We start from the raw sequence: 13,907 nt of genomic DNA on the forward strand, positions 1-13,907 counted from the left end.
ACATTCCTAATTCCTCTTTTTCACTCCTCAGCTCAAACACACTCGACTCAGCCACCATGACCATGCATGACGTTATGTATAATCAGTAGGCCTACTACATGTACAGATGTAATTCTACAAACACAAACACAAACACTTAACAAGAGGTAAGGGAGTTTTCTTTTTGTTTACTAATAAAGATTCTGGAATCGGTCTCCCCAGGTTTGTTGCGCTTTCGTCTTTCGCTTTCGTACAGGATCTATGCAATTGTTTTATTACACAGAAAAACAAAAGATGAGGAGGTTTTCCGTTTACTAATAAAGATTCTGGGGGTTGGTCCTCCTATGTTTGTTCAGTATTTGTCTTCACGATCAAGAGAAGAGTGCAACGAACGAACCTCTGTAAGGGGGGGGGGGCGTGGTGTGCACAATGTTCAGAAAACTCTGCTAATACAAAGGTTCTGGGGTGGGTCCTCCTAGGTTGGTTCCGAATCTGTCTTCACAAACCAAGAGAAGAATGGAGCGCACCTCTATTCAAGGAGTAAGACATTCGTCTTCACGAACAAGAGAAGAGTGCAATGAATGAACCTCTGTTCTAGGAGTAAGGGGGGCGTGACAAGCACAATTTTCAGAATACTCCGCTAATACAAAGATTCTGGGGTGTGTCCTCCTAGGTTTGTTCCGTTTTCGTCTCCACAAACCAAGAGAAGAACGGAACCTCAAAGCGCAAGGAGTGGGAGGTTGGGGGAGGGGAAGGGGGCGTGGCGCGCATGCAGACCACCCCGCCACTCAGGTGTAGCAGGTGCTTGATATGTGGTGCTCAACTTCCTGCTTACAACTTCTACAAATAGTTTTGGTGGACGCCGTAGCTGTAGCCAGGAAATTTGTTCGGGGTGTTTCTCGGTGTCGGGATATTCTGTAATTGATCCCAGTGATGATTGGTAGGCCTGGCCAGCTGTAGCTAGTGAGAGAGCTTTTTCTGCTGCTGCCTCCTGCCTGTTGAACGGTCTTCCTGTCCCCTTAAAAAAACGCTTGGACTCTTCTGTCTTCAAGAAGGGTCTAAAGACTCACATTTTCCAATCTGTAGCTGGTTATCACCAACACATCGGCAGGCCTGATACTTCACAGAGGCAACGGAGGCAATTGTCTTCGTTGCCCCGCCTTGGTGCCCTTGAAATACTCCAGTAGAAATTTACAATTTCCTCATAGGGTGCCCTTTGCCAAAGAGAAAATGCCTTGGTGCCCTTGCCCTTTCAAAAACGAAGCATACAGCCCTGCATCGGCCTTTTCTTTTCTGCGCCTTGCATCCTTTAATAATTTGCCTCTAATAATTCCAGTTATTATTAATACTGTAGTAGGCTATACTACTTGACTAGTCACGCCTCAAACATGTCGAATAGTTGCAACTGATGTTTGTCGCAGGCGCAATTTTGTAAAATTCACGCTGAAGGATTGAATTATTTGGCTACTAATGTCTGATTGTTCTTCATAAAGTAAATTGTTGTGAAAAGTCGTGAGCGACGCAATATTTGGTTCACCAAACAGGCATGACAGGAGGTCGTCGTGACTATTGTGACGTAGTCACGTCTCTTTTTGTAGTTAAGTCTGGGGTGTTTATTGTAATGTTTTTAGATACCCGAAACCATTAACGCTTTTCACTGAATTCACTGAATACGTGATATTGAAACGACATACATGTAGCCTAACTCCCTAATTGCAAGATGTAAATGTTGGCAACTCTGCATCGGTGTTTTGTCTAGGGACATGGCGAATGGTTAAATTTTATGGACACACATGTTAGCCAGGTTAGTGCACTTTTAAAGCTCTGAAACTGTTCAAGCATGGCCTACAGTATGGTCAGTATTCAGTAATTTAATTAGGAATTAATTAATTTATTTTGCAAATTCAGTGCATTTCGCATTGACAATGAAGGTCTGGGGGTTTACAGACTCTGTGCATACCAGAAATATGCAATGTGCAGATGTTTGGCGACTATTTCTGTTTGCAAAATTCTAAACTTCTGGAAAAATGACTTGGTAATTACATTAATGATTATGTCAGGCCTGATACTTCCTGGAGGCAACGAAATTTCCTCCATGCCCGTGGTCATTGCCTTGGTGCCATACATGTAGTTAAATGCTCTGACAGTAGAATTGTACAAGTTCCTCATGGGTACCCTTTTTTTAAAATGGCGTATACTACAAGCTGCTTGCCCCCTGGTACTTGACTTGGTGCCCTTGAAATGCTCCAGTACAATTTCCTCATGGGTACTCTTTACAAAGGAGAAAATGCCCTGGCCCTATTCAAAAATGGTGTGTACAATACAAGCTGCATGCCTTGGTGCCCTTGAAATGCTCCAGTAGAAACTTACAATTTCCTCATCATGGGTACCCTTTTTAAAGGAGAAAATGCCCTTGCACCTTCAAACATGTCAAAAATGGCGTATACGCACATGTACAAGCTGCATGCCCCCTGGTAATTGCCTTGGTGCCCTAGAAATGTTCCAGTAGAAACTTACAATGTCCTCATCATGGGTATCCTATACAAAGGAGAAAATGCCCTTGCCCTTTCAAAAATGACCCATACATGCCTGCATGCCCCCTGTTATGATTGCCTTGGTACCCTTGAAATGCTCCATTAGAAATGTGCAATTGCCTCATGTAGGGTGCCCTTTACAAAAGGAGAAAATGCCCAAGTATTGCCCTTTCAAAAATGGGCATACATGTACATGTACATGTACATGCCTGCATGCCCCCCTCGTACGATTGCCTTGGTACCCTTGAAATGCTCTCCAGTAAAATTTTACAATTTCCTCATAGGGTACTCTTTACAAAAGGAGAAAATGCCTTGGTGCCCTTGCCCTTTCAAAAATGATGCATACAGGCCTGCATGCCCCCTAGTCATTGCCTTGGTACCCTTGAAATGCTCCGGTAATGTCTGATGTAGGGTGCCCTTTACCAAGGAGAAAATGCCTCGAGTACATGTACCCAGGCCATTGCCCCTTCAAAAACGAAGCATAGAGGCCTGCTTACATACATTGTACGTTAATTTGGCTCGTTACACTGTACTTAAATTCATCACTCAGCGACGTTCAGGTTTAATTCATGGTGCTCCAACAATATAGTTCCTGGTCACTGGGCATTTTATTTGATGCCATATAAACCATTTCAGTTCCCTGTGGAGTACGTACACTGCTAATAATACATAGCGCAATCAATCACAAAATTACAGGGCTGGAAATGTACATGTTGTGAACGAGGAAAGTCTTTAAATTGTCTGTCACGGTGATAGCGTCCGACTTTCTCTTCGCATTTTTTTTTTTGCGACACTGGCGATATTCACTCGAGACTGCTGGCCCCCGACGAGGTACGGCTCTTGCGCTGTGCAGGGGCATATAAAACATTGCGGGAATTAGCTCCCTCTAAAGTAACGTAGTTTTTGAGAAAGAGCTACACGTAATGTAATGTAGTTAGTTTGTCACAAAAATCTCACACTGCTCAAAGTGAAGGGTGTAATTTCATCCGTGTCACCTTATTTCCTCGGTGTGGGTTTCACCTGTGAAATTGTGTCATGAGGAAAACTTGTAACAAAGTCTTCCTGTGGTTGGGAATTAATGTGTTTTTTGATGCTAATTTACATTGTATGTTGGTTTATGAAACTGTCATGGCTGGTTGGGTGTCTGGTTACACCTGGGTGAAATTTGCAACTCGACTCGTGTTTTTTTATTTTCAAGATTCTCATTTCGGCATATATTTTTTTGCGGCAGGTGCAATATAAAGCTTCTTTTTTGTAATTTGCCTATTTGTATCTTGTATCTTTCTCTCACTGTTTATTTTATTGTTTCTTTTATGCGCATTAGGCGCTTTACAAATGTATTATTATTATTATTATTATTATTATTATTATTATTATTATTAATATACACACGTAGTAAAATTCACGCTGAATCGATTGAAGTATTGTGTCACTGATGCCTGATTGTGTTTATATGTCAAGTCGTGAATAGTTGTGAGTGACACAATTAGTTCACCGAGCAGGTAGTCGCGTTAGTTTTTTTAGTAGTCGTAGCCGCATGGCTCAATAAGTAGTTGAAAAAAAACCCAGTAGCCGTGACTTGACTATGCAATCAATAGCCGCAACATCAACACTAGTCGCTCTAGTAGTACAGGCTTAATGCTGGTTATAGGGCATAGAGAAAGTTGTCCTTTCTCCATGTTAAGGGTGACCTGGGGCTTAATAGATTGTAGCACGGGGATGTTCTGCATTGTGTATCAGTTATTATTTAAGCAATCTTGACTTCAAAGTGTGATGTTGTGATATCACCCAGTGACAATGATCACACCCCTAGGGGCGAAGCAAAGCGCTCAATATTTTTTCCTGCGAGGCTTGTGGAGCTCATATTGAAGTACATGTATGAGACCTTTCCTCTATTAGCACTGTAAGGTGCTGTGGTAATATACAAATATTGACTGCTTCGAGTGCTATGGTTAAAACTATGACTCCCGAGGTGATCCCCGGAGCGTTCTATTTTCCCGAGGCGAAGCCGAGGGAAAATAGAACACTCCGGGGATCACCGAGGGAGTCATAGTTTAAACCATTGCACGAGTAAAAGCAGTCAATATTTGTTTTATAACACCCCAAACATTTCTAAATACTGTACAGACTTTACAGACCTGAATGCTACAATCCACGGACGACGCAAATACAGATTGCGAAAACTTTTACTGTGCTCTGCATGCAGTGTCATGTAATCCGAAATGGTTACAGACTATTAATTTATCATCCTCGTACACAACGGACGTCTGGGTACTGCACGCCGTGTGCTAGTCTTTCGGACTAGCGCACGGCAAACCGATGCGCTATCACACGGCCGTCGTCTAGCAAAACTAAGACATATCATGTGACGCGTTCTAAACCAATGAAAAGGCAGAATATTGGTAAGGGGTGTTATAATAATAATAATACCAAAACTTGTATAGCGCCCTATAATCATGTAAACATGCCCTAGGGCGCTGAACATGGAAAAATAATTATAACTAAAAAATAAGAAAATACGGAATTATAACAACAAGAGTAAACATTCTTAAAAACATTCAACAACAAACTTAATCAATAGAAATCCTGAAGTATTAAAAATGCAATTAGGTCTAAAATCTCAAATAAAAAACATTGTTACACATTGCAATCATTAATAGTAGGTTAAAAAAAAATACATGGATTATTGACAATTAAAAATTATTAAACCATTCAGTGAAAATATTCAATATGCAATTTGCAATTGGTGCAATATGCAACCGATCAGACCATGAACACCAGGTGAGCCCCCTTCCCTTTACGATAAGTCAAAGTCTGGTTTCTTTTATTCAAGCGTTACACAGCACAGGGGACCAACGGCTTTACGTCCCATCCCAAGAAGGATGTCACAGCAATAATGGTCATGTAAGTGTTTTGCTAAAGGACACAAGTGACAAGACTCTCGAACCCACACTCTGCTGATCAGAAACACCAGAGCTTGCTCTTGTCAGAGCTTGCTCTTGTCAGAGCTAGCTCTTGTCAGAGCTTGCTCTTGTCAGAGCTAGCTCTTGTCAGAGCTTGCTCTTGTCAGAGCTTGCTCTTGTCAGAGCTTGCTCTTGTCAGGTCAGAGCTTGCTCTTGTCAGAGCTTGCTCTTGTCAGAGTTTGCTCTTGTCAGAGCTTGCTCTTGTCAGAGCTTGCTCTCCGCCACGGACACCCTATAGCACTAAAAAAACGCACTCACTATGTGTGTTGTAACAAAGCAATTTCTATTCTGAAGTCAAGTCACATTTTTTTTTTGCTTTTAAAGTCAAGTCATAAGTCAGGAGTCAATTTTTCACAAGTCAAATCACAAACTTCACATAAGTTCTGCCGGATGACAAAGTGGCAAGAGCATGGTCTCGAAAACATTGGGCAGCATCGTTGAAAAATTGACAACACTGGGTACGTACTGTACTTTTTATCAGATTAGTGGCTATCTTTGTACATTTCTCCCTTCATGGCTGATACATTATAGACCTCTCCTTAGGGTGAGATTAAAAAAACATAAATTTCAGTACAAATAAAACAGGGATTTAGCGTCAAGTCTGCTGAGTTTCATTATTCAGCAACAATGGTCATGACTTGTTGTTACTGTGGTTACCCTTCAGTCATGCCAGGTCATTGACCAATAGATGAACTTCTACAAGGAAGGTTTATCCTAGAGGCTTAGTATCTGCTTTCATATTAGCGCTTATACATGTACAATGTATCGTCTCCCAGTGATATTCTAGGCACTTTAAAGGAACACGTTGCCTTGGGTTGGACGAGTTGGTCTATAAAAAGCATTTGTAACCCTTTTTTTTTATAAAATGCATATGGTTGGAAAGATGTTTTAAAAGTAGAATACAATGATCCACACAAGTTTGCCTCGAAATTGTGTGGTTTTCCTTTTACTGTGCGAATTTACACGATCGGCCATTTATGGCAGTAAAAAATTTGACTCCCATAAATGGCCGACCGTGTTAGTTGACGAGGTAAAAGGAAAACCACGCAATTTCGAGGCATGTTTGTGTGGATCTTTGTATTCTACTATTACAACATCTTTCTACCCATATATATGCATTTTATAAAAAACGGTTACAAACGCTTTTTAAAGACCAACTCGACCGATCCAAGGCAATGTGTTCCTTTAAAGGCAGTGGACACTAAAAATCAAATTCTGAGGTCTTAAAATCAAATTCAAATATTTTTTACTTCTTTCTCCAAAAACTACTTTAGCCTACTTCAAAGGGAGCCATTTCTCACAATGATTTATACTACTATACAACAGCCCTCCATTACTCGTTTAAATCAAGTACTTGTTTTTATGCTAACACTAACAGTGATTACCACTAGTGTTGTGCCTTTAACAATCAATTTTTTCCTGCAAGGTGAGATGGACTTTGTTTGAATTGTGTATGGTTTACAAGGTGCTGTGGCGCAATATGCTGCTAATTGGACCAGGAACACCGGGGCAGAGCTCTTCTTGTTTCAATAAGTGCACTTTTTGGGGTTTACGTCCGAAGGAAGAAGCATCATGGTTAAATGTCTTGCTTAAAATAACTAGCTGGGACTGGGACTGGAACCCGAACTCTGCTGGGCCCAATTTCATAGAGCTGCTTAGCACAACAATTTGCTAAGCATGAAATGTCTTCCTTGGTAAAAACGGGATTACCAACAAATTTTCTACATGATTTTCAGGATTATAAGCAAACAGCAGCTGAATACCAGTAACAAGCAATATGCAACAAATGGAAATTTGGTTGGTGCTTAGCAGCTCTATGAAATTGGGCCCTGATCAGAAACACCATAGCCTGGGTCCGGTGGTTTATAACCGCTCAGCTATCAGGCTATGACACACAAATACCACTGGGTTCAAAGAAGACGGGTATAGTAAAAAGATCTTGCTCAAGGACACACGTGTCATGACCAAGTCGAACCCATACCATGATTAAACCATCAGAACTTATTAAACGTGATGCTCTAGGTGGCTTGCTCGTGACTCCCTGTACACGATCAGTCATGTCAGTACAGTGACATAACATCATTCCATCATAATGCTTTTTAAACAGGTACTTACGGGAATGCTATTTAAACATGTTTATGACGTGTTTGTTTACCATTTAAAGGCAGTGGTAACTATCGGTAATATTTCAAATAATTATTAGCATAAAGCATTACTTGGTAACGAGTAATAGGGGGCTATTGATAGTATGAAACATTGTGAGATACGGCTCCCTCTGTAGTAACGTAGTTTTTGAGAAAGAAGTAATTTTCCACGAATTTTATTTCAGAGACCTTAGGATTAGATTTTGAGGTTTCGAAATCAAGCATCTGAAAGCACACAACTTCGTGTGACAAGGGTGTTTTTTTCTTTTATTATTATCTCGCAACTTAAACAACCAATTGAGCTCAACTTTTCACAGGGTTGTTATTTTATGCATATATGTTGAGATACACCAAGTGAGAAGACTGGTCTTGGACAATTACAATGTACCAATAGTGTTTAAAGGAACACGTTGCCTTGGATCGGTCGAGTTGGTCTTTTAAAAGTGTTTGAAACCGTTTGTTATGAAATGCATATGGTTAGAAAGATGTTTTAAAAGTAGAATATAATGATCCACACAAGTATCACTCAAAATTGCACGGTTTTCCTTTTACGTCACGAACTAACGCGGTCGGCCATTTATGGCAGTCAAAAATTTGACTCCCATAAATGGCCGACCGTGTTAGTCGACGAGGTAAAAGGAAAACCGTGCAGGAAAGTACATATTTAGGGGGATGAACACAATCCAATATTTTACCTTCAAAACAAGTTCACTGGAATACATAATTTCGGGTCATTGTCCGCATCAGCACTTTGTGTAAATTTGCACTCATCTGTAATGTGGAATATTCATCATGAAAAAAAAAAATCCACTGTAGGCAAATCCCTCTGAAAACAAAAACTGGTGCCGGAAATATTAACGGAACTCCTAAGGGGAGGTATCAAGGTTTACTGACGGTCATTGTAAATTACAGGTAGCTCGGTTTTAAAAAGCGGACAGTTTATTTTTGCTTTTCTTGAAGGGTTTTTGCTTCTAGCATTTGTGATGAAAAAACCCAAATCTACAGTACATGGTACAGTGTTTGTATCACCTTACTTTTAAAAATAACAAAAGGTTAAATTTTGTTGTCATTCATCAATTTGCTTTTAAAATTAATTTGACGCCTTACTCAGAAGTTCAGCTGTTGTAAAATGCTTCAGTACCAAATTGCAAAAATTCCTTTCTCAAATTTCCCTCTCTCAATTTTTGTTAATATTTCCTGAGAATAATATTTGCTTTCCAATGCCATTGACTTGTCCATCTGTCAGGCATTTCTTATAAGCCCTAGAACTGACATGGACAGTTGAACCGGAAATTAAACAGACATGACAGAAGGCTGATGCCGTGCAATGACCTCAGATGTCGTGGGGCAGATTTCATTGAGCTATTGATTGATATTTCTGATCAGCAGAAAACTTATTGCATTTTTTACAAATCTCAACACGTAATCACCTTCGTTGCCTCCATGAAGTAGCAGACCTGCTGTGTTTACCTGTAAGGTACCGTAATATAACCTGGGACTAGCTTTGAATTATGAGACCAGCTTTGATTTATGAGACAACTCCTTTAAGACTTGTACATAGCTCCCTTCTCCATGTTACCGTTTACAGGGTGGTGTGGCGCAATATGCAGCCATTCAAACTTAAAGGAACACTGGGGCGAATCACCTTCGATGCCTCCATAAAGTATCAGACCTGCAGTATTTACCTGTTAGGTACTGTAATAAAATGGAACTACATGTAGCTTTGATTTATGAAACCAACTCCTTTCACACTTGTACGTAGCTCCGTGTTACCATTTACAGGGTGCTGTGGCGCAATATGCAGCCAATCAAACTTTAAGGAACACAGGGGCGAACCCCTTCTCTGTTTGATAAGCGAGTGGGTCTTTTTTCGTGTACTTGCGAAACACAACAAGGGACCAACAGCTTATTACGTCCTATCAGAAGGATGAAGCATCATGGTTTCATTTCTCAAAAACAACAACGCCCAAGCAAGTAATACTTGTAAGGAAAGCCTTCTACTATCATTATCTTCAGAAACCATGTAAGTTTAAAGACAGTGGACACTATTGGTAATTGTCAAAGGCCAGTCTTTTCATTTGGTGTACCGTATGTATCTCAACATGTGCATAAAATAACAAACCTGTCAAAAATTGAGCTCAATTGTTGGTTGAAGTTGCGAGAATGATGCAGTACAAGTAGATTTTTCTGAGATGCTTGATTTCGAGACCTCAAATTCTAAATCTGAGGTCTCACAATCAATTTCGTGGAAAGTTATTTCTTTCTCAAATGATAGTACGTTACTTCAGAGGGTGCTGTCTCTCACAATACTATCAACCTGTCCCCATTACTCGTAACCAAGTAAGGTTTTTATTTTGCATAATTACCAATAGTGTCCAGCTGCCGTTAAAGGAACACGTTGCCTTGGATCGGACGAGTTGGTCTATGAAAAGCGCTTGAAACCGTTTGTTATGAAATGCATATTGGTTAGAAAGATGTTTTAAAAGTAGAATATAATGATCCACACAAGTATCACTCCAAATTGCACGGTTTTCATTTTACGTCGCGAACTAACACGGTCGGCCATTTATGGGAGTCAAAGTTTTGACTCCCATAAATGGCCGACGGTGTTTGTCGACCAGGTAAAACGAAAACCACGCAATTTCGAGGCATATTTGTGTAGATCATTGTATTCTACTTTTACAACATCTTTCTAACCATACCGATTTTATAACAAACGGTTACAAAACGCTTTTCAAAGACCAACTCGACTGATCCAAGGCAACGTGCTCCTTTAATGAGAAGAGGGTTGGTTTGAGTCCTCCTTGCCTCGTGGTTTGAGACATGTGTACACTTGTGTTATAGTGCCACATGTAGACACGTCGTCAATTACGTTTTTTAACACCAAATGTCAAAGAGAAAGAACACAGTCAAAAGATCATTCTACTTATTGCATGGCCCCCTAACTTAAAGGCAGTGGACATTATTGGTAATTACTCAAAATAATTACTGGCATAAAACCTCACTTGGTTATGAGTAATAGGGCGAGGTTGATAGTATAAAACATTGTGAGAAACAGCTCCATCTGATGTGACGTAGTTTTCAAGAAAGAAGTAATTTTCCATGAATTTGATTTCAAGACCTTGCGCAGCTTAGAATTTGAGGTCTCGAAATCAAGCATCTGAAAGCACACAACTTCGTGTGACAAGGGTGTTTTTTTCTTTCATTATTATCTCGCAACTTTGTCGACCGATTGAGTTCAAACTTTCACAGGTTTGTTATTTTATTTATGCATACGTTGAGATACACCAAGTGAGAAGACTGGTGTTTGACAATTACCAATAGTGTCCCAGGCCTGTATGCTTCGTTTTTGAAGGGGCAAGGGCACCAAGGCATTTTCTTTGGCAAAGGGCACCCTATGAGGAAATTGTAAATGTTTACTGGAGCATTTCAAGGGCACCAAGGCAATGGCAAGGGACAACGGAGGCAATCGCCTCCGTTGCCTCCGTGAAGTGTCAGGCCTGGTGTCCAGTGTCCAGTTTGGAAACCTTGCCCCACTTCAGCAATAATGGCAATAATTAAACACAAATCATTTTGTTGATCCCCTTGCCCTGGGTAGACTTCCAACAAAATTTGATTTATTCCCCACCACTAAAACTGGTCTAGACTACAAATACAACACTGTGAACAGTTTTTAGTAGCCCGAGGTTGAAATGTGGTGGTTGCTGGACCAAAACGATTTTCACTAGACAACTGAACACCTGGCTAGTGTTAAGGGTGAGCGCCGATTCCAGGGGGGGGGGGGCTCCAGTATTTTTGCTTTGTATCTGAAAAGGAATTCAAGAACTGAACTCTCTTTGTACGATTTGATTGAAAATTACTGTAGGCAGTAAAAAGGGTCATGTGAATAGTTTCCCAACTATGGGGGTCTGTAGCTACGTTCTAGCCTCTGTCTTTTTACCTATATTTTCCCGGTTTGTGCCCGTTTTTACTAGACAACTTACACCAGGCTAGTGAAAAGGGTTATTTTAGATTCAAAACTTTTGTACAATTTATTCTTTTTCGACATTTGAAAAGGAAAACCGTCTTCGGCAGTGGGGTCGTGGGGTGGGTCAAAATCCAGCTCTCGTACCCTTAGTGGAGCAGTGTTCGATAGACCATAATGGTTAATACTACTTTACATACAACAAAAACCTGTTAGGGTGAGCCTTGCATTCTTGGGGGGCGTTGGGGATGGGGGGACTCCGATATTTTTGCTTATTGTTCAAATCTGAAAAGGAAATTCAAGAACTGAACTCTCATTGTATCACTCAAAAGAAAATTACTGAGCCAGAAAAAAAGGGTAGCGTGCTAAGTCTGGATTGCTTTACTACAAACTGGAAGAATCAACTTGAAAAGTCAACGAAAAGAATCCTGCTTCACTAAGTTTTACATTTATTTAGATATTCACAAATGATATTGAGTTGTTCACAAATTATATTGTTCAGCACAAAGGTTAACACTCGGACAAATGTTAGCAGTGTGGCGCCACGTTGGCAGTGATGTGTGTTGTTTTGATCTCCCCTAAAATTTAATGGTATGGTCCAGCGCAGCAGCAGCTGACTAAAGCCGCGCAATTACATGTAGCCACTAGCGAGTAGCGTGCAAGTATTTTCTGCGGGTAGGGTTTTTGTGTAGAGAGCGTTGTAGTTTTGGTCGCACGCACTCAATTTTGATCCACCGCAGGAGTAGGATTAAAGCGGGATCTGATCGCCCTTGTGGATTAATGGGCGATCAAAAGTCTAGTGGGAACGCAAAGGGCGATCAGACCCCAAAATTTGCTCACAAAACATTATTATTTTGAAACCACTTCCGCTCCCCAAAAGGGGATCAATGTGCGATCCTATGCAAGTGGGAACGCGACCGCAATTTCACGCCTGCAACTCGTCTTGTTGCGGGATCACAATCTCGCAATTGTGGATCCAGTGGGAACGCGGTCACAGAGCTTCCAATATCAAAACCCTTGGTCAGTGGGCCATTTAATTCATTCCTTAAACCATCTTGGCTCCCTGGGGAGTACATGAACACAGCCTGTGCTGACAACTATATGTTGCGCCCTCGCTGGTACCCATTTACCCTTGGGTGGAGAGAAGGAATTATAGTGTATTGCTCAGGGACACAAGTGTCACGACTGGGACTTGAACCCACACTCTGCTGAACAGAAACACCAGAATTTGAGTTTGTTGCTCTAATCCGCTCAGCCAAGACACCCTAACATGTGTCTTGAGTGGGACTTGAACCCACACTCTGCTGAACAGAAACACCAGAATTTGAGTTTGTTGCTCTAATCCGCTCAGCCAAGACACCCTAACATGTGTCTTGAGTGGGACTTGAACCCACACTCTGCTGAACAGAAACACCAGAGTTTGAGTTTGTTGCTCCAATCCGCTCAGCCAAGACACCCTAACATGTGTCTTGAGTGGCACTTGAACCCACACTCTGCTGAACAGAAACACCAGAGTTTGAGTTTGTTGCTCTAATCCGCTCAGCCAAGACACCCTAACATGTGTCTTAAGTGGGACTTGAACCCACACTCTGCTGAACAGAAACACCAGAATTTGAGTTTGTTGCTCTAATCCGCTCAGCCAAGACACCCTAACATGTGTCTTGAGTGGGACTTGAACCCACACTCTGCTGAACAGAAACACCAGAGTTTGAGGTTGTTGCTCCAATCCGCTCAGCCAAGACACCCTAACATGTGTCTTGAGTGGCACTTGAACCCACACTCTGCTGAACAGAAACACCAGAATTTGAGTTTGTTGCTCTAATCCGCTCAGCCAAGACACCCTAACATGTGTCTTAAGTGGGACTTGAACCCACACTCTGCTGAACAGAAACACCAGAATTTGAGTTTGTTGCTCTAATCCGCTCAGCCAAGACACCCTAACATGTGTCTTGAGTGGAACTTGAACCCACACTCTGCTGAACAGAAACACCAGAATTTGAGTTTGGTGACCCTTTAACCGCTCGGCCATGACACGAAAACCCTCTTTTGGTAGCTGTTTAAGTGACTTCCTTTCTTAAGGGGTTGTCGCTCGACAACAATATCATGGTTGTATTACTTTGTACTGTGGGCTAAGGACAAAAATAAACTCAAGATCAATAAAAGAGCACTATAGTCTCAACCTCTGGGCCCAATTTCATAGAGCTGCTTAAGCACAAAATTTTGCTTAAGCAAAATAATCCTTGCTTAGTAAAATCAGATTACCAGCCAAGACTCAACTCAATTGTTATGCTAAGTAAACAGCAGCTAAATACCAGTCACAAGC

The 13,907-nt window shown here is 41.1% G+C and overlaps 1 protein-coding gene across 2 annotated transcripts in view; it reads left to right on the forward strand.

Annotated features, from left to right (window-relative positions):
- Positions 1-13,907, forward strand: part of LOC139951425 (vitamin D3 receptor B-like) — a 42,424-nt gene that overhangs the window by 3,166 nt on the left and 25,351 nt on the right. Inside the window, exon 2 of one of the 2 annotated variants that reach the window (XM_071950311.1) lies at positions 32-146. The exons of the other annotated variant lie outside the window; for it this stretch is intronic. The gene's annotated coding sequence lies outside the window, so the exon portion shown is untranslated. The remainder of the gene's footprint in view (positions 1-31; positions 147-13,907) is intronic. 2 annotated transcript variants of the gene reach the window in all.

The sequence above is a fragment of the Asterias amurensis genome, chromosome 19, assembly GCF_032118995.1.
Source record: "Asterias amurensis chromosome 19, ASM3211899v1".
In the NCBI taxonomy this organism is placed as follows: domain Eukaryota; kingdom Metazoa; phylum Echinodermata; class Asteroidea; order Forcipulatida; family Asteriidae; genus Asterias; species Asterias amurensis.